Source organism: Helianthus annuus, chromosome 3 (genome assembly GCF_002127325.2).
Source record: "Helianthus annuus cultivar XRQ/B chromosome 3, HanXRQr2.0-SUNRISE, whole genome shotgun sequence".
Lineage (NCBI taxonomy): Eukaryota > Viridiplantae > Streptophyta > Magnoliopsida > Asterales > Asteraceae > Helianthus > Helianthus annuus.
This window is the reverse complement of record NC_035435.2, coordinates 45,339,611-45,361,828: the sequence shown is the minus strand read 5'-3', so window position 1 is coordinate 45,361,828 and position 22,218 is coordinate 45,339,611. Positions and strand designations below refer to the sequence as shown.

The 22,218-nt window shown below is 37.8% G+C and overlaps 1 non-coding gene across 1 annotated transcript; it reads right to left on the bottom strand.

Annotated features, from left to right (window-relative positions):
- Positions 1-1,880: 1,880 nt before the first annotated feature.
- LOC118490803 lies at positions 1,881-1,987 on the bottom strand. Its single transcript, XR_004890028.1, has one exon. It is a non-coding gene; the product is annotated as a small nucleolar RNA R71 (small nucleolar RNA).
- Positions 1,988-22,218: the final 20,231 nt, after the last annotated feature.

Below are 22,218 nucleotides of genomic sequence, written 5' to 3'. Positions count from 1 at the left end.
AAGACAAGCATTTAATGTAATACTTTTGATTTTTAATCTTTTCGCACTTTTTATTTGGTTTTGTATTAATGACTTTAATAACTAGTTTCTTATGTTGAAGGTGAAACTTCCTTATCATTTGTCCGTGGTGTCTTGGCGTTATTTTACCGTCTATATAAAATAAAAGATTTTCACCATTCATATCTCCACGGTCTATATAGAGATATGTTAGCTACCTGGTCGGGGGTTAAGGGAATGGTTTGGTAATGTTCTTGGCTTGTTCAGTGTATAGATCCTGCAAGGACCTGGGTCAAGCTTACTAGGACCACCTTCAATACCCACTGGTATTGGATGGCGGGGGTGCGAATGGCTTGATCCCCTCATATGTAAACTACTATTAATACATTAACCTAGCTACTTGGGATTGTATTCCTGCTGACTCAAACCACATAGCCGAGGGTAACGTCGCCTTCAAAAGAGGGGCCTACCACTTAACGCATCAATAACTTAATTAATTATCTTTTAATATTCCGACCCTTTGGGATTGTGTCCTTGCTGACTCAAACCACTGGGTTGAGGGTAACGTCACCTTCAAAAGAGGGGCCTACTACTATAACTAAGATAATCTCTTAAAAAGTGCAAAAGTGCGGAAATCATCAAAGGTTACATTAAAGGCAAGTCGGATCCAAGTGATTCATCTTGTCTATCTGTTTTTATTTTATTTTTATTTTCAGCATTTTAGTTTTTATTTTTCATGTTTAAAACCTTTTCTAAAAATTTTGATTTGATTAGACGTTGAGGATAAACCGGTACTAAAATCTCTTGTGTCCTTGGACGACCTCGGTATCTTACCAACGCTATACTACGCTCATGATGGGTGCACTTGCCCATATGTGTGTTTAGTGTTAGTAGAATATCGTGTTTTATAAATTTATAACTTGACAAATGTGTAAAATGGGCTTAAAATATCAATAAAAATATATAACGCTACACACGCATCAAGTTTTTGGCGCCGATGCCGGGGACACAAGGATTTTTGAGAAAGTTAGGAATCAACGGCCTAATCGTTTTTCTTATTTTTCTATTTTTTAGGATTTTTCTAAATTTTTCAGCTTCTGCAGACTGCAGCACGGGGCCGTGCATGGTCGGACACGGGCCGTGCCCAGCATACTTAAAGGCAGTTTTTGTTTTCTGAGTTACAAAGAGGTGAGCATGGGGCCGTGTTGGTGCAGCCCGGGGCCGTGTTGAACTCTCCAGTAACAGGGATCCAGAAAACAATCACTGTAACCACGACCACGGGGCCGTGGTCAGCGACCACGGGGCCATGGTGAGACTTCTGACTAGTAATCTTTTTGTTTATATTGCAGGACTTGGAACCCAGGTGCCGCACCTGAACTTCCTACGCAGTGCATGAGCTCCAGTTCCAATAAAGACATAAAAGAACATCTAGACGAACCCGAATGCTTTCTAAGAAAAAGACTTAAAGCTAAAATCCAAGAGAAAGTTTCGGGTACCCACTCCCAATGGCGGATCAACGTACCCTAATGGATTACCTACGGCCCACGGTAGGTAATCTTGGCGCCGCTATCAATGCACCAAATGTCGATGCCAACAACTTCGAACTTCGGCTGCATTTGATTCAGATGCTCCAAAACTCCGCAACTTTCCATGGGCTTGCGGACGAAGATCCCCACTTACATATTACCAACTTTTTGGAAATATGTGATACTTTTCGAATCAATGGGGCATCAAACGATGCCATCCGCCTCTGAATGTTCCCGTTTGCACTAAAAGACTGAGCTAAGGCTTGGCTTAACACCCTCCCAAGTGGTTCGATAAACACTTGGGATGAACTAGCCCAAAATTTCTTATATAAGTATTTCCCTCCTTCTAAAACGGCTAAATTAATTACTGAAATTAATACATACTCACAAGAGGATGGGGAATCCTTATATGAAACTTGGGAAAGGTTCAAGGAGCTACTAAGAAAGTGCCCTCATCATGGTCTTGCGGTATAGTAACAAGTATCCACCTTCTACAATGGGTTGTTGCCACACACAAGACAAACACTCGACTCTAGCTCCGGGGGACTTCTAGGTAATCGTCGCCCAAATGAAATTTATAATCAAATTGAGGAAATTGCTCAAAATAGTTTTCAGTGGCACACTCCCGGAGGCACAAAATCTATTGCCCCGGGCGCCCATAAGGTAGACAAAAGCACTTCTTTACAAGCCCAAATTGAGGCCCTTTCTTCGAAAATCAAAAAGTTAGAAATTACAAAAATGGCCTCGGTTATGGCTTGTGAAGGGTGTGGTGGGCCACATGAAAATTGGAGTTGTATGAAAGAAATGGATAATCAAACGGAAACGGTAAACTACATTGATAATATACCTAGGCCGTCAGGTCCTCCGATGGGTACCTACAACCAAGGATGGCGTAACCACGCTAACCTTGGTTGGAGAGAACCCGACAATAGTAGTAACCAACAAAATCAAAACCAACGAACAAACTTTCAACAACCAAGAAATGAGTCACAAAATTTCTCTCAACAACAACAAGGGGGACGAGAGAGGCTTGAAGATGCTATCTCACGCCTCAACTCCGACACCGAAAAGAAAAACTCGGATCGATTCCAACAAATGGAATCGAGCTTTAGAAATCAACAAGCTAGTATTCAAAACATTAAAAAACAACTAAATCAACTAGCTCAAAATTTCTCCGAGAGACCACAAGGCGCGTTACCCAGCAATACCGAAACCAACCCAAAGGCGCAAGTGCATCTCATCACATTGAGAAACCGTACCGTAAGTCCCGAGGAGGCTCCACTACCTCCAACTGAAAATAGTCCGCCTAACCAAACCATAACTTCACCAACACCCCAAAAAGAGACAACCCCTCCGCCAAATCAAGAACCTACCAAGAACCCCCAGTGCCTTACCCCGGTCGGTTACTTCGCCAAAAGACCGATGAGCAATTCACGAAATTCGTAAACTTACTAAAACAATTACATATTAATCTTCCATTTGTGGAAGTCCTCACTCAAATGCCTAAATATTCAAAATTTATGAGAGACTTTCTCACTCACAAAAGGAAAATTGAAACACTGCAATTAGTTAATTTAAGTGAAGAATGCTCCGCTGTTCTACTTAACAAAATCCCACAAAAGAAAATCGACCCCGGAAGCTTCACCATCCCATGTTCCATTGGGGGATCACCCATACGCAATGCGCTAGCCGATCTTGGGGCTAGCATCAATCTCATGCCCGCATCAATGTTTGACCGACTCGGACTAGGTAAAACAAGCCCCACAAAGATGAGCATACAACTCGCTGATAGGTCTATCAGATATCCACAAGGTGTCGCCGAAAATCTATTGGTAAAAGTCGGAGACTTTGTCTTCCCGGCCAACTTTGTCATACTTGATATGGAGGAAGATACCGAAGTGCCACTTATTCTAGGAAGAACATTCCTAGCCACCGCTCACGCAATGGTAGACATGAATGGTGGGAAATTAACATTGAGGGTTGGGGACAAAGCGATGGAGTTCGGGGTTGGAAAAAGAGTAGAAGACGACGACCCGGTCAACTACATGAATGTCATAGACTCAAGCTTGGATGATGCTCTCCGACGGAGCAACATGGGATGCAAAACATCCCACTTGGGTAACATATGACTGACTTTGGGTCTAGCCAAGGACCCTTATAAACGTGGCGCACCACGGGGGCATTCCGTGGAACTATCCCTAGTTTATTTTAGATTAACTTTTATGTTTTCTAGTTTAGTTTTTAATTTTCAGGAATAAAACACTCGAGATGGTGGAGGTTACTAAGGGGAGCCTGAACCCACACCCCAGGCACAAAAACAGAGCCTCCCGATAGTTTTTCTTCATTACAGCAAGTTCAGCACGGGGCTGTGCTCAGCCCAACACGCCCCCGTGCCCGAGGTTCTACAGAAAACGCCCAGTTCAAGTAACTGGACACGGGGCCGTGTTCACTGGACACGCCCCCGTGCCCAACCTTCTGTTAAATATGATACTACCGATCTGAACACAGGCCGTGCCCGGACCAACACAGGCCCGTGCCCAGATGCCCAGTAACATAAAATTTTGTTTTTAAACACCTTTTTACACATTCAATCAACCTAAAAACTTATTTTTGGGACACATTGAGGACAATGTGTAACTTAAGTGTGGGGGGGGGGGATGCTAAACCTTGAATCTTGCAAGTCCTAATAACAAGCCTTACACAAAACTCTATTGGAACCGCTAATCACCTCAATTTTTTTTCAAAAACTTTTCGTTTTTTTACTTGTCTTGGTTTAAATTGGGAATAACAAGTTCTAAAAAGGTTATATTTTTACAAATTTACAACCGATAGCGTCGTGACAAAAAGAACCAACATAAGAAAATTATGAAACGGCATAACAAATTTAGTTAAAATTTGATTATATATACTTGATCACATTATAAACCCATTCCCACAAAAAGTGAGTTTTGAGCCTTTATTGAGTATACAAGCATACATCTTTAAACTAAATGCTCATTTTTCGTTTCTTGTGTGAATAGCCGCTTGGTTCTTACGACTCTAGAACTTGCCAAGACAATACGTTCCCGGTCCTTACCAACTTAAACCCAAGTAAGTAAATGATGGAGGCATTAGGACTAACCCATTTTTCTTTCAACACAAATATTTTTCATTTTCTTTTTTCACCTACCCAAAATCCCCCTAGTTAACCACTTTGAGCCTAAACCTTTTCATTTCTAAACCCACAAAACAGACACCCTTTACCCACCAAAACTTTTTTTCTTTTAAACCCTTTATTTTAGTAAAAAGCTCGGTTTTCTTGTGACGTTCTTTATAAAAAAAATGAAGTCTAGCAATAAACAAACAAGTTCCTCAAAGAAACTTTGTTTGAAGATGCTTAGTTTAAATAAAAGTCACAAAAACAAAAAGTTTTACGACGACCGACGCTTTTTACGCTTTTAGCCCTTTTTACTAACCACTAACCCAAAAACCACCTACCTTTAACCCAACCCTAACCCTTCCCCAAGTCCTCTTGATATTTACAAAGGTTTATAGTTAAAAAGGAGGAGGATTGATTGCTTGGCAAGCATATGGTAGAAGTAAGTTCCATGCCGGTCTCGAGTGTTTCACAAAAATACATCTTTGGCCGAGTGTTGAGTGATCTCCCGTGAGGTATGTGAACTTGTACATAAATGGAATTTTAAAGAGGCATGTTATGCCCAAATAAGTATTTTATCTTATGAAAACATTTTAAATAAATCATAACGAATAGGATTGTAAATAGTATAAAAATAAAACGCAATAAAGATCTTGGATTCCCGACACTCAAGACAAGCCCAAAACTTCTCTTCTACCCATTCCATTTGGGTGTGTAAGCCACATAATAAAGAGTTTTGCTTGAGGACAAGCAAAGATTTAAGTGTGGGGGTATTTGATGTGTGTAAAATGCAACATATAAATTACATCAAATGAGGCACAAAACTAACACTATTGTTGGAAAAAGTGTGCTTTTGTCTTCCTTTTGTAATTTCAGGACCAAATGAGCATAAATGAACAAAAGGAACAAATATGCAGCAAAAACTAACATAAATACAAAGAAAAGAAATAAACGTGGCATGCCCGACCCCTCGATAGCATCTTCCCAAGCAAAAACAAGAAACAGAAGGCTGACCTCGGCCCCGTGCCCAGCGGACACGGGGGCATGGCCAGGTGTCTGCAGAAAATGACAAAGTTGTAGAAGCTTCTATTCCCAGCACGGGGGCGTGCCCAGCTCAACACGGGTTGTGGTCAACGCTAAGATTCGCAGAATCTTGCAAATCTTGATAGTACAGATACGCTTCTGCACACGGGGCCGTGCCCAGCGAACACGGGGGCTTTGCAGAGCCTAATGCAGACAATTGTAATTAATGAAGAAAGGGAAAGAGGATGGCCACAAAGCCTAATATCGCAACGCAAACTCAACGCTACTCGCACAACTCAATTTATCGCTCTAAAGCGCAACACAACTCGAAACTCAGTATTATACTAAAATACTTAATGTACCTATACTATCCAACGCAAAGTAACGCATTAAACGAGCATCTTACACGCGAAACGAGTAAAAGGATGCACAAAACAACACCTTAGTTCAAAGCTAGGCAGCTTCGTATGAAGGCAGCCTGTTCGAACCAAGGCCCTTGTGCGAACCCACTTTCCCTATAAATACCTAAGCCCTCATCATTCATTTCTCACTTGCTGATTCTAAGCCGAAACTCTGCCGAATTGATGTCCGACCATTTTCAAGTAATATTTAACAGTTTTCTTTGATTATACAATGTTTTCCACTTCGATTTTCACAAGAATCACTTCGTTTTTATCTAAATTCTTCTGTTTTTACCTAAAAATATACAACTTCTCACTTAAACTTTTCTTTTCTTTTTAAATCCCTGCTTTTCACAAAAACCCTTCTTCTTATCATCAAAACTCAGTCCTTTTCAAGCAAATCTTCATCTTTTTCATCAAAACTTATTCTTTCATCATTGATTTACACTTGACCGAGTGGATTAGGACTAACTTTGGTTTCCCGAGCTAGAAATCTGTTGATTTCCCACTCAACAAGTGTTAAGTCTAGGTGCAAACACTTTAAAACTCTTTTTAAACTTGATTTTCACACCAAACCAGAACAAAAACGACAAGTATTTCAATCAGTGAATAGTGGAACGAGGTAACGTCAAAACCTTCTCGAATTGGACTCGAAAACACATCCGATTCAGGCGAAAACACAGCACCGAATGCCAAAAACAGCCACGTTTATGAACTGGACTGTTATGTGTGAAGCCAGCTTCGTACGAAGGCACTGCCTTCGTACAAAGGGACATGGCCTCGTACGAAGGCGCTGGTTTTACACAACACAGCCCAATTTCCATTCGTGACACAATCAAAGACCTCTCCAACTCTAAGCTCAATCAATAACTTAAAGTTGGACGGATGAACACTCGATTTTCCAAAGACGACGCGAAGACCCTCGATTTTGGACAACAGAAGCAGCAACTGTATGAAGACCCACCTTCGTACGAAGGGCCCCTTCGTACGAAGGCACCAGCTTCGTACGAAACTTCTGTTCTCCTACCGACACTTCAATTTCCGACGGTTTCAGCACTCTGAAGGACTTATGCTTCTGTTCCGTACGCAAGCTGACCCGACGCTCCCTTCAATCTATTGAGGATCGTGTTTCTTGATTACTACACATTCAGTGAGTATACTCGAACCCATTTTCTTTTAATGCACTTTTGGGTGTTACATACGTTCTATATAAAAACACAACTCACAACATAAACACTTTATAAACGCTAACTGCCCCCGCATGCTATACGTGATTTGTTGAAAGCTTGTTACTATGCTTATACATTGTTACACTAGACCGCCTCTAGCAACGACAGTACTATAGTTTGGACTCAGCACCTGTGTGACAGGGGTTGCTAGGTATCACATATTTTTACTTCACGTATTCGCTTCGGTGAACATGTGTCGCGCATACTCTATATCACAGTCTCGTGGTTAGGTGGTATCATTGTTGGTAGTTACATGCTTCACCCGTTACGTGTTACATGCTGGTTATGCGTAAATCGCTTTTATACTATATTTGTACAAACTTGTATACTCACCTTTACTTTATGTATTGATTTTTATTTTAACGTATGTGACAGGTTGATGGATTGTTCTGCTGAAATCAAGATAGGAAGTCTAGAAACTCATCTAATAGAAATCTAGGTTGTCGGACTTAATTTGTTTTTGGGAACTCGCTGTTTGCAATAATTATGTGTTGAATATTTGTTCGTTGGTATGGGACAATGAACCTTTAAAAATATTGGTAATGGATTCTCTTGAGCAATCTGGTTCGCCTAGTGCAGCGCCTCGATGATTCCGCCATCGGTTGGAGTGTGACAAGTGGCATTCGGAGAGCACAAAGGTTCATGGAGATAATAGGCAGGCAAGATCTAGGAGGATTGTTAAGCACAAAGCTCAGTTTTGACAAGTCTAAAGTGACATGTTTTCGATGTAAGCAAAAAGGTCACTTTAAGAGGGAATGTGTTAACCGAGAAGTAGCTGATCATGGTAATCCTTTCAATGGTGATTATACAAAAAAGGAAATTTATCATAAAACCAGTGAGCAGACTTCTGGAGAAAGCCTAAAGCGGATCACTGGAAATTCATCAAAAGAAAAATCTCAAGCCTTAATGATACGTGATCATGTCAAACCCAAGATTGAACATACCAAACACAGGGTCACTCATACAGACGGAGGGTTTAGTTGGAATGATTATCTTGATGATGATGATGATAAAACTACTTTAGTGGCTGAAGTGAAAAAGAGTGCTTTTGTAGATGTGGTAAAAGAAAGAACGAAATAAGAGATTCTGAAAGAGAAAACATATAGAGAAAGATGTATTGTTAATTATAGAATTCAAGAAACGGAGAAAGAATATGAAGAAGCTAGGAATTATCGAAGATGGGACAAGAAGCGAGAGTGTTATATCAATAGTAAAGGAGAACCTCTTGTTCATCCAAGCATAGTGGTGTATAACGACGTTCTTGCAGTAATCCCTCTATCCGGCGAATATTATTCAAATGTCGCGAAAGATAAAGAGTATGTTAAAAAGCTGGATAAGATCATCAGAGATGTCATGACAGCTAGTCTAAGACAGAGAGATGAAGAGAGGATGAAGAAGAATGTTGAAAATCTGGTGGATGAGTTGAAGAAGGTTGTTGTAGGAGAGAAAATGGAAGTGGAAAAAGAAGAAGCAGCTAGTGAAGAAGAACAGAAACCAGCAAAAGAAGTTGTTACTAAAAAAATAGCAAAATGAAGATGATTTAAAGAAGAAAGAAGAAGCTGATGAGAAGCTGGAAAGATCGGTTGAAGTGGTTGATGCTGATAAAGCTGGGGCTGAGGAACAGCAAGAAAAAGAAGCTGAACAGAAGCAGTCGGCAGAAAAAGCCGAGGTGCCAACTACTGAGGTAAATATTTCAACTGAATCTTATGGAGTCTTAAATAAAACTGCCGAATTGTGCAAGAAATGCATGAAAATGTGCAATGCTTGTACTGGAAAATACGAAAAACTCAGAACAAGAGATATGGAATTTAATAAAATTGAAAAAAATTAATTCAAAGATAAATGCAAAGAAATGTTTGAAAATGAAAAATTGTTAAAAGATAATGATGAAAAGCTGACAGAAAAATGAAAAGTTTTAGAAAAAGAAAATGGAATTTTGAAAGAAAAGTGTTCAAGGATGACAGAAGAGTATTTGAAAAAAGAAACTGCGTTTAAAGAAATGAAAAAAGAGTATGATTCAATAAAACTTGCATACCATATTACAAAAAGAGTCATATGAAGATGTGAAAAGTCAAATAAAACTTGTTCAATCAAGATTGAAACATTGTTCTGAAACATCAGATACACTTAAGCGACAGTATGAAATAAAACAACAAGTTGTAAATTCATATATTGAAGATGTAGTTGTGCTTAAACGTAAAATTGCTAATTTAGAACAAGATAACAACAAGTTGCATAGTTATCATGCGTCATCATATGTTCTTAAACATATTTTCAACATAAAACCGGCTGATAATGATTCTTGGAAAAAAAAGAAAGGAATTGGCTCAGAATATCATCAGGTTCCACCACCATTTGAGGAAAAATTCACATTCTATGATGACGGGAAGGTGGAAAAAGCTTTCAATATGGTTGATCAATTGCCAGATAATATTGACATAACCTATTCCAAATCTGATGATTCTAGTGATTCAGAGGTGGTAGGTAAGGTTGTTGAAAGTGTTTTACAAGATGATTCTACCAAAACAGATAAGTCTGAGTCACAAGATGAAAATGAGGGAAGTTTTCATGAGAGCTATCTTAAAAATTCAAAATCTGAGAAAGATGCGAATGATGATTCAAAAGGATTGGTTTATACCATGATTGGATCGGACAAATTATTCTCAGATATTGAATTCCCGATTCAGAATGTGATCTTGGAAAAGGTTGACAAGGTTTTCAAATTGGTAGAGATTAAAAAGTCTGAAATTGAAAAATTTGCTAGAAAGAGCAAGAATTTTTTTTAGAACAAACCTAGTTACAAAAAGAAAAACATGCAGGCTGGGTTAGATTATAAGAATAAACAAAACTAGAAACAATTTGAAAAGTCAAATTATCAGAAAAAGACGAACTTTATTCATGGAACAAGTTCAGAGGAAGAGAAAGAACTCCAATTTAGAGGACAGTCTAATGAAGAGTTCTATGCTCAAAAGAAGAAACAACAACAACAGGTCAAAGATGTTTGAAAGAAACCATGTTTTAAATGTGATCAAATGGGACATGTAGGTCGCAAATGTCCGAATCTGAAACATGTTGGTGTTGAACAAAAGAAACAACAAACTGAGGCTGTTAAACAGAAGTCACCAAGTTTGAATCACAACAAACTTGGAAACCAATGTCAAAGACACCCACAGTTGAGTCTAAATAGATTTGGAAACAAAAAGTTGATTTTCAAAAGCAAAAACAAACTTCGGAACCAAAAATTTCAAAGTTTGAACCAAAAAAAATCTAGAAACCAAAAATTGATCCAAGATTTTATCAAAGAAAAGTTTCAAAAGGTCAAATTTGGATGGAAAAGAAACAGACTTCTGTGAGTGATAATAAAAATGAAAACGTTTTTGAAAAGAATGATAGGAACTATCCAGTTCTACCTGGAAAGATAAACATTCAGCTACCTGAGTCAAAACAGGCTTGGGTTACTTTGTTCAAGTGGTTGAATTAAGTAAATGTGCAGGTGCTTTAGACATATGATATTTGTCAAATCAAGGAGAGGAGCAGCCTGGCACCGGAGGAGGCTGGTGGACCCTGCAACTGAAAACAGGGAGTTTGTTTGTTTCTGTACATAAATAAACCATATTCCAAAAAACCCTAAAATTGAAAAGTTTAAAAAACCAAAAATACGTTTTTATTCTGTAAAAATTGAAAAAAAATAATATAATAATATGTTCTGTTTTTAAATTTGTCAAAAATCAAAATTTAAAAAAAATGTTATTTGAATATGACGAAACCCTCACGGCGGAACAAACATGATTATTTCACAATTGAAAACGGTTTTAACATTGTTAAAAATCAGTGTGTTGTAAATCATGGGGGTAATTTCTGCTTTACATGTTATATTTTCTGATAAATAGAGCATGAGATGAAGAAAATGGATGGCGAGATAAAGCTATCTACATCGGGTTGTCAAATTTTTTAAATGTTCTAAATTTTAGGGGGAGTAAAAATTTCAGAAAATACAAAAACATTTGAAAAATTTGAAAAAGCCAAAAACTATAGGAAAATCCAAAATGAGTTTTTGTGTAAAAAGAGGAAATGATAGTACTTTAGTAGACAATCACAGTTTGCTAAAGAAATGGAAAGTAAAATGTGATAAACGGTTTCACTGATGATATGCTAGTATGTTTTTACGCGCTTAGTAGATTGATTTCGAGATATAAACCTAAATATCAATACTTTTCTTATCTCATGGGGAACATATCTCGGATATATGGGTAACCCCGAAATCTTGTTTGAGAGATTGTCTGATTCTGAGATACTAGGTTTTTATACTGTTTGATATCTGGGGTATTATACCTAGTTTTCTGATATTGCGGAAGCAATGGCCTAGACCTCGTATTACGCGCTTAAATCTTACCCTCTGCATAAAATTGAAAAAATATCAAAAGATACGAATCAAGTGCAGTTGTAAAGAAGATCCCTAAGTGGGACACACCTAAAGTCGAGCCTTCATCTCTTTGACTGAACGGTAGTTCATACCTGAGCTCTCAAGGTCTCACATTAACCCAGAGTACAGATATTATTATAGTATATTCACCTGTAAGGCTGAATCTAGGGAATTTTGATACGGGAGTATATTCAGAGGTGGGACACGCGAATAAGTTAACTACTTAAAACACTAATCTCGTATCTCAAATCAGTTGAACTTTGTGTGAAAAATTTAAGTGGATCAGTACACTGACAATCTAAGTGAATCATTTAAAACTTAAAGTGTTATATAGCTCAATGGTGATAGTGATTTGTCATAAACTGATATGATCCTCTGACACGAACACAAACAAAAATATTGTCTGTAAATATTCGTTTACTGCTTTATGTTTCAGAAAATTACAAAAAGATTTTGTTTTCTACTTTATTTTCAACAATCGATGTTTGAGTGCTGATTTTCAAAATCTAAGTAGCTGAACATGTTTCTAAAAATAAACAAGTTCATTAATTTGAAACTTGAAGTTTTAAATCGGAAAATCAAAAATAGTTTGTGAGGTCTCCAACGTCATTAAATTGGACTTGGAAGATTATCTATAAGGTTTTTGGATTCTTAAACTGTTATATCTGATGTATAGAGTCGGGATTCGATCTCGGGTGCTTAAATTGTCAAATATATAAGGTCATTTGATAGGGGAAGTGAGCTGGGTTATAATTCCTGGGAAATTTCTCATTGTTATTTAGAGTCAGGTTACTGATTTTAGATATAGTGGTGATTAAAAGCCAGGTCATTATTTCTGGAAATATTAAAAAGGAAAATCCAGATTTCTGTGAACAAACAATGTCCTGTACTATCACATATTTGAAATGCTCCAGCTTATTCATGAGCTAGATTTTCGATCTTAAATTGTCAAATATCATACAAATGTTTGAGATTTTGTAGAAGATTTGCCAGATTACGATCCCAATAGTTGAGCTCTAGGGGGAGTCTGAAGACGAGCTTGCAAACAAAGAGCTAGGTGGTTATTGTAGGATCGTTTGCACGACCAAAACGAGTCGTTCAGAAGTTCTGATCAATATGAGAGGCGGAAACTAACATATCGACTTCGAGACAGCTTGATATACACTCTAATTGTCTTTTTGATTGATATAACAGCTTTTTACAGCGAGTAGACACTTCAGCAGCACTTCGGCTCTGGAATCGGAAAGTTACAAATGAAATGGTCAAGGCTACTATAAATAGGTAGCTCATTCCTTACGAAATGGGCAAGACCCATTTCGTGTGAAATGGGCAAGACCCATTTCGTGCGAAATGGTCACAAACACACTTTTCTCGATTTTCGTGCCATGATCTTTCTAATCTAATACAAGACTCGATACAAGACGAAGTCGACAGACATATGCACCAACAGACTCCCCCTTGGATGTTGACGAAGTCTTCAGTGTCGGGTCTTCAACATCTTCAGTCTTTATCAGTCTTCTCGTGCTCTCTTTGAAGTATCTGACATTGTTAGTATCCTCAATCTTTTCTCTTCTTCTATCAGCATTAAACCTCCCCCTTGGATGTTGATCTAATCTTCAATCTTTCTCTTAGAATCTCAATCTAACTCTTCACATTCTCTTGATCAGATATCTTGATTCCTTAAGCTCTTCAGCATCAGCAGCTTGCGAGGACATGGTCCAGGATCAGAAGCTGGCTCTATGCATCTACAGACTCCCTTTTTCTATCAAACTCCCCCTTAAGTTGTGCTGGGATTGTAGTCTGACTTTCACAGGATCTAGAATGGTGACCTGGCTCACACTCTGCTCATGTTTTATGTGGAAAGTCTTCAGAAATCAAAACCTGGCTGCTTCTGCCTGCACACACTCTACCTCACAATAAATTTCATAAATTGTTAAAATTTGACAAACTTATTTTCTACTTACCATTTATGGAAACACACTCAACACATCATTTGTTATAATATGACATTACACAAATTATCTCAACATTTTTAACTTCACCTATCATTTCAAACAAACTTACCCAAACCTGTTTATCATGATCAACACTTGGAATTTTGAAAATCAGCTTTTCATCATCAGTTGTCGAAAATATTTTAGAATTTTCAAAAATTTATGCTAAAACACACAGAAACTATTTTTGAATTTTGTTTTTTTTAAACAGTAAGTAAAAATATACAGACAATATTTTTTGTGAGTTTGTGTAAGAGGATTATATCAGTTTTTGAGACAAATCACTAACACCATTAAGTTTTAAACATTTTAAGTTTTAAACAATTCACTTAGATTGGCAGTATACTGATCCACTTAAATTTTCACACAAAGTTCAATTTTTTTCGAGATACGAGATTAGTGTTTTAAGCACTTAATCTTATTCGCGTGTACCACCTCAGAATATACTCCCGTATCCAGACTTCTATATTCAGTCTTACAGGTGAATATACACTAATGATATCTGTAAACGGGTAATGCGAGACCATGAGAGCTCAGGTTAGAACTTCCGTTCAGACAAAGAGATGATGGCTCGTCTTTCAGTATGTCCCGTTTGGGGATCTTTTCTTCAACAACACATGATTAACATTTTTCAATGTTTCATCATTTTTATGCTGAGGGTTGGCTTTAAGATTAAAGCAATGCAAAGTATTATACGAGGACTAGGCTATTGCTCCCGCAAAATCAGAAGTCCTGGTATAATACCCCAGATATCACCACGCACAAAGACCTAGTATGTCAGAAATAAAAAGCCTTTCAAACAAGATTTCGGGGTTACCCATATATCCGAGAGATGTTCCCCACGAAATAAGCAAGCATAGATATTTAGGTTTATATCTCGAAAACAATCTACTAAATGTATAAAAACCTACTGGCATATCCTTAGTGAGATCGTTTATCACATTTGACTTTCCAATTCTTTAGCGTCCTGTGATAGTCCACTGATGTACTATCATTTCCTCCTTTTCTCAACAAAACTCATTTTTATTTTTTTTTCATGTTTTTGGATTTTAAGATTTTATCATGTTTTTTGGATTTTTCAAATTTTCTAAATTTCTAAATTTTTACTTCCCCTAAAATCAAAATTATATTTCAAATTTTTGATTTTCAAGGAAAATTTGAAAACAAACTACTATAAACTGTACAAATAAACTGACAACTGTTGTGAAATGCTTCAATTCGCCATTTACTTGGCATAAACAATCAGAACTCCTCCTGTCAACAAACTATTTTCTCATTATGATTTCAAAACATTTAAGTTTGTTTTAATCAAAATGATTTTTCCGAAAATAAGTTTTGTTGAAAGTCAACAACCACTTGTAGGTTAGGGGATAAACTCATCATTTTGTTCATTTTTAACCACTTGTAGGTTCACTTTTACTTTTACCACTTGAATGAAAGTTAAATCAAGTTCAACTTAATGACCTTGATTAACTACTTGTAGATGAAAACCTCTTTTCAACCACTTGTAAATTTCTCAAACAAACAATTTTAAGAATGATGCCGATTCCTGCTCCACGATTACCAACTTGGGAGCTCTGGCAAGTCAACCACTTGTCAAATTTTAACAATTTTCAAAAACAATTTTTCAAGAATAATGTTGATTCATGCTTCACGATTACCAACTTGGAAGCTCCGGCAAGTCAGAATTATCAAGTATGAAATACTGACTTCCAAGCCTGACCAAACTTGGATGTGATCTTTTCAGTTTTACTTGGGGTTTCAACATTTCTTTTATCTTCATAAAAATCTTTCACCCCTTTGGTCTTTCCCTCGACCATTCTCTCAAAAATCTTTTTCACTTTTCCATTAAAAGCTTTTTCGACATCAAATTCTTTCTTTTCAGAATAGAATTGATTCGAGATCTCAACTTTTCCAACTTTTTGTTTAAAATTTTCAGTCCTCAATGGTGGAAAGTTAACATCATCCATTGGCGGTACTGAATTGTCATTCTTAACCTCAACTTGTGGCTCCTCTGACTTTGACGAGTCAGATTCATCAACAGATTTCACATCTGTTTTCTTAACAACCCATGTTTGATTGTTAAGATTCACCCTTCTTTTGTAAAACCTTTTCGAGCTTTCACCAACTTCATATGTTGAGTTTTTGAACACTTTAAACTTTTCAGCTGATGGTTCGGTTTTATCAACAATTTTTTCTTTTAGTTTAGAAACAACTTCCTGTTTTGTATTGGTTGCCTTTGGACAATTCCAGGCGATGTGACCAACTTCTTGAAATCGGTAACAGGTTCTTGTCTCTTTTCTCTGATGAATTCCATTCTTCCCATACTTTTGTTTCTCTTCAAAGAACTCTTTATTTGATTGCTTCCAGAATGAGCTCTTTGCTTCTACTTCCGAACTTGCTCCTGAAACAGATTTAGTTTTTGGTTTATTAATTTTCTCATTTTTATGATTTTCTGATGAAGTAAATCCTAAACCTTTCTTTTTGAAGTTACCATTATGGTTTGGTTTCTTTTGAAAACCAGAACCAGAACTGTAACCTTTTTTCTTGTTTAACTTTTGTTGAACTCTTGAGGTGTATTTTTTAGGTTTTTCAGTAAGATTTACGTCTTTTATTTCAGAAATATTAATTTCTGTTGGTTTGAAAACCTTTTTGATCATTTCAGTTTTTACACCTCTTATTGGAAATTCCTCATCAGAATATAATTTGTCTGAATCATTCAAAGTATATGCCACTTTGATTGGTTCGTCTTTCAAATTAGATTTTGATAACAGGACTTCTTTATTGTAAACCCGTTTGACCGACGATTTTGAACTGATGAGCAATGAACTCGAACTTTCAGATTCGGACTTTGATTCTGACTCCTCGTCTTTATCCAACACCTGATCGACCACTTTCTTTATTAACTCAGACTCATGATCAGTGTTAGACGATGTGAAAGTGACGTCAATGTTTTCTGGTAAATCATCAGTTGTTTCGGACTTTAACTTTATATTGACTGCCTTTTTGACTTGTTCCTCATTTGGTTTTCTGGGAGAATAACCTTCCCAGATCGAAGGCGGACCCTTGTTGTAACTGACACTTTGTTTCTTACCAGTATCCTTCTCTTCAGTCTTCTTATCTTGAAATGCTTCAAGACCTGCAATAGTTGGATAAATTCTATCAATCAAATAATCAGAACTAGAATAACTTTGCAGCAATCGTCTGATTCTTTCATTCTCTATTCTTTCAGTCTCCAACTCTTGCTTCAACTTTGCACATTCTTCAATATAGTGATTGATAGCCTTCTGCTTTGACATCATCACTGCATTCATCATGGTTAGAGCATCTTCTCTCTCAGAATTTGTCTTTTGTAAACTGTTCACCGTTCTGTTCAATACATCATACGATTCTTTCACATAATTGACATCGAACAACAATTTTTCTTTCATCTTTTCCAGCTCACTATACTTCTCATCCTTTTCTTCACAAAATTTACATGGTTCCAAGCATTTTGTACACGGTTTTGTGACTTCAACCACTTTCTCAACTTCAACCACTATCTCAGCTTCAACCACCTTCTCAGCAACTTTAACTTCTTCATTCTGTTCAGACTTCTTTTCCTGAAAAACATTCTTGCATTTGGTCTTTTTCTGATCTTTTTCTGCTCGTTTCTCCTTGAGCTTCTCCAATCTATCTGCAAAATAAAATTTAAAACTTTCAGGAGATAATTGAGTTTTTCCAATGTTTATTTGAATTTCTTCTTCTTCATCACTACTATCAGTTGATGATTGATCAATGATTGTTGTTTTTTCTGAGCTTTCTTCTGAAGAAACAAATTCTCCATCTTGGTTTTTCTCATCACTATCAAACACTTTCATCCATTCCTTCATCAAGTCTGGTTCTTGAACTATCTGTGCAATGAATGCTCCTAACTTTGAATTAGGCGGAACATATTTGTCCCAGCTAAAACCTTCTTCCACTTTCTCATAATCTTGATCTATTATACCATAATAAGCTCTCTTTGTTGACTCTTCGATCGCCTTCTTCTTTCCATCTTCAATAGTATTTGATGATGATGGTTGTTGAGCAACTTGTTGATATATAGCTTTCCGATAATAATCATTATTCCCGAACGGATTCTGAGCTCCTCCTGCTTCTCGATTGGTACATTCCCTCTTGAAATGCCCTTTTCCCTGCATCGGAAACAAGTAACTTTAGATTTATCAAAACCTAAAGTAGAAACATTAGCATCACGGAAATCATCTCTTCCTGTAATCATCTTAAATTTCTCAGCTCTCCTCAAAACATTCGCTAAACACCACTTAATATCCATAAACTCCATCTCCTCAGCATCAATCTGATCGTAATCCTCTTTTGTCAACATAGGATTTCCGATCCTTCCTGTAACCAAACCTTCATATGATTCTAACACTGTAGCTAGTAATGCCATATGACCTTTAGCAACTTCTTCAGAAAATTTTTGACCATTCTGAAGATCCAATGCGATGTTGCAGTGTAATATATAACCATTACTGATGTTTGAGCTTTGGAACAGATGACTTGAAGTTGAAACACTCGGACTAACACTCGAATACGAAGAAAATCCACTGTTGCTGTTTGGACTTTGATTGACTGATCCGGATGAGTTTTCTGCACTGAAAGCAGTTTGAACCTTTGGACTTTCTTCAACATTCTGAACACTCCCTTTGTAATACATCTTGATGTCTTGTTGACCATTTGGATTGTTCATTCTAGCAATCTTTTGTTGTTCAAGATCCTGTCCTTTAATTTTTTCAATGAAGTGAGAAATTGTCAACTTATCATATTCTCCCGTGTTTTTTAAAATTATCAGATATGTACCCCATTCTTTTTGAGGTAATGCATCAGCTAATTTGTCAACCCATTATTCTCGATCTTTGTTGATATCTAACAGTGACATTGAACGCACTAAGTGACAATATCTCTAAATCAGTTTCTTTGTAGATTCACTCGGCAAACTAGTAAATAGATCAAATTCTTTCTTTAACAATGATTTCTTATCCTGATCATCTTCTCACCTCCCTCAAATTTAACTCAAAGTGCTTCCCAAATCGAACGTGAAGTATAATCATGTTGAAGTAATATGAAGATATCTTCTTTCACTGCTTGCTGGAGTAGACTGATCATCATCTTTTCTGCTTTATGTCTCGTTCTTTATCCGACAATTCAGAAATCGTTTTGTTAACTCCCACATCTGTACGAGGTTTAACATACTTTTTCTCAATACATTCCCAAGACCTCAAATGATTACCTTGAACCCAATTTTCAAACCAGTCTTTCCAACCATAGTATTCTTCAATGCCCATTAGCTTCAGGGGTTTTTTGCAAAGTTCCTATTTCTTTTTCCATGTTCTCACTCTGAGCAATGGTTACAGGAGTACTCGGGGCAGTAGCAAATGCGTTATAAAATTCCTCTTCCATGTTTCGGTAAAATGTTTCACAAAATCAGCTTTCAAACGAAATGAATCCCTTTACACGAAATGAACCTCAAACCAAATGCCACTTTCAAGCGAAATGACCCTCTTGGTGCGAAATGAACTCTCTTCAAACGAAATGACCTGCTGATCTACTTCGTACGAAATGACTCACACGAAAAGGAAATTTTCACACGAAATGGATGATTTCGTGCGAAATGAACCAATCTCAAGCGAAATGATGTTTTCGAACGGAATGGCTAACTTTCAAACGAAATGGGTGATTTCGTGCGAAATGGAACTTGATTTCAAACGAAATGGATTACCAAACTCATTTCGTGCGAAATGGTGCTGACGTCATACTCTCGGCCATGTTTTTTGTCAAACTGATCAAGTTTTAAGGTGAATTAAGGTCTAATTCTTTCAAGGATTTGTTAAAACAGTATTTCGCTTATAATGTGAGAAAATGAAGCCATTTTAACTGTGAAAACTTGTAAATTTTGAAAAAGAAGGTGTAGAAGTCAGAATTTTGATGAAATCAAGCTGAATTCGGTAAGAACTCTTCCTCCTGAGCTCTGATACCACTTGTAGGATCGTTTGCACGACCAAAACGAGTCGTTCAGAAGAGTTCCGATCAATACAAGAGGCGGAAACTAACGTATTGACTTCGAGACAGCTTGATACACTCTAATTGTCTTTTTTATTGATATAACAGCTTTTTACAGCGAGTAGACACTTCAGCAGCACTTCGTGTCACACCCCAACCGATGGCGGAATCATCGGGGCGCGGCACTGAGCGAAACAGATTGTCCAGAAGTTTCCACAACAACTATTATATAAATTCAGTTTACATGACACGTCCCATTCCGTGTCCCAAATAAATAACAAGTTATCATAGAAAGCAACTAGGCAAGTAATTCCGTTCCGACAACTCAGATTCAATTATTACAGACAAATGTTTATTATTTCTAGACTCCCTAGCCTCGATTTCATCACCATGCGCCTAAGCATCCTAGCAACTTAAGCACCTGTCACATACGTTAAAATAAGGTCAATACATAAAATGTAAAGGTGAGCACACAAGTTTAATAGTAGTATATAGAGTTCGAATAGTTTACGCATAACCAGGCACGTACACAGAGGGAAACGATGCATGTTAATTATCGACATGGGACCATCGATACCAACGACTGAGGGTTGACCGTCCGAGACGGTTCGCAATACATGATTACCACCGTAATCCATGCAAGTATTTGTCCTTAACAACCCACGTGTGAACGGGTGCTGAGTCCAAACTATAGTACTATGTTGCTAAGGCAGGTAGATAGCACTCCACGTGTAAACATAATAAACAGCATTCATTTAGTCAAATAACACAAGCATTCGGTTAGCGTTCAAATAGTTTGTGTTTGATTGTGATTTGATAGGTAACGTATGTAACACCCAAAAGTGCTAAAAGCAAAAAGGGATCGAGTATACTCACAGTGATTGATTGTGGATTGAAGGGAGCGCTGAGAGTAAGATTAGCCTGAATAGTTCGATAGCATAACGATAAGTAACGCGGAAAAGTAGACAAGTATGGATGGATCGAAAGGGCTGGTCGATCGAACGGCAGGTTCGATCGAACGACCCGTTCGATCAGCTGGTATATCCGATTGGACAGTCCCGTTCGATCGGCCGGTAGGCTCGATCGCCTGGACCATTCGAATGGATTGTTTCTTCCTCCGGTGTGTTTGTGTTTGAGGATTTGAACTTTTGAAGTTTTTGTTGCAGTATTTGAGAACACTGAAGTGTTCCTCCATTTCAAGTCGTTCGATCGAACGGTTCGTTCGATCGGCTAGCTCACTCGATCGGCTAGCTCACTCGATCGGCTAGGAGCTTCATGGTTAGTCCCCAACTGAATGTCACTCGATCGAACAGTCTGTTCGATCGGCTGGCATTCCCTACTACGAACGGGTTGTGAAAATGATTAAGTGTTGAAGCATAGCATCTCATGATCCGAACAGTAATGTTCATCAATCGAGTGCCACGTTTGATCGAACACTACTTCGTCAATACTATACCTCATGAAATTTGAAAGTGTGGGACCATGTGCTAGCCGATCGGCTGGCCCGGTCGATCGGCTGGCATGTCCGATCGGCTAGGCTGTTCGAACAGCGTAGCCGTTCGGCCAGCATTTCTGACCTGGTCGGCCTTTCGTCTAACACTTGGCTGTTTGTTTATTTGTCATTCTTTCAAGGTATCTTGACAACGTGTTGAACTCTGATAACCTCCGTTCCTACTTGTTTTCCTTGGCTCGAACAGGAATCACCCAAGTCCGGCCGGTGAACGGTTCGGAATGTTGATTTAGAGTTTAACCCGGAATCGGTGAACCTTGTTCATAGAATCTGAATCTTGAATCCTTTAACTATTTGAATGATTAGTTAGCTGGTTCAAGCTCCGTTTCTATTGATTTGAAGGCATTGAGTGTAAAAGAGTTGAAAGAAAGTTGGAATTCCTTCTTTCAATCCCTCACAACTTGTGGATGGTTAGATCCTTGATAGATCTTAACTTGTTTATGTGGAAATCGGTTAGATCTAAGCTAATCATAGTGGAATGAGGCCAAGACATGATGTTCTTCAAGAACACCATGATGACATCACCCAAGAACACTTAGATCTTGGTGATTTCATGGTTAGAATTCAAGTTTTGAAAGATAGAAAGGTGTAGAATCAAGTAATGATAAAAAACGTACAAGAATTAGAGTGAAAACTTACCGGGATTGAGAGAAATCTGAGAAAAGGTGAAGAAGATAGCTGGTTCGGTCAGAGCTTTCCAAAAATGGAAAGTATGACAATGACAGCCCTATTTATAGGCTCCAAAAGAGGAAAGTGGCAGCCGATCGCCCAGGGGCTCTGATCGAGTGGGCTGCTCGATCGGCTGGCAAGATGCTAGCCGATCGGCTGGCCTGTTCGATCAGCTTGCCTCCTGTTCGATCCGCGACACACCTTGAGTATTTCGTGACGATTTTCGATGTTTCGATTTCGATGGACGATGATACGAATACTATAGGGT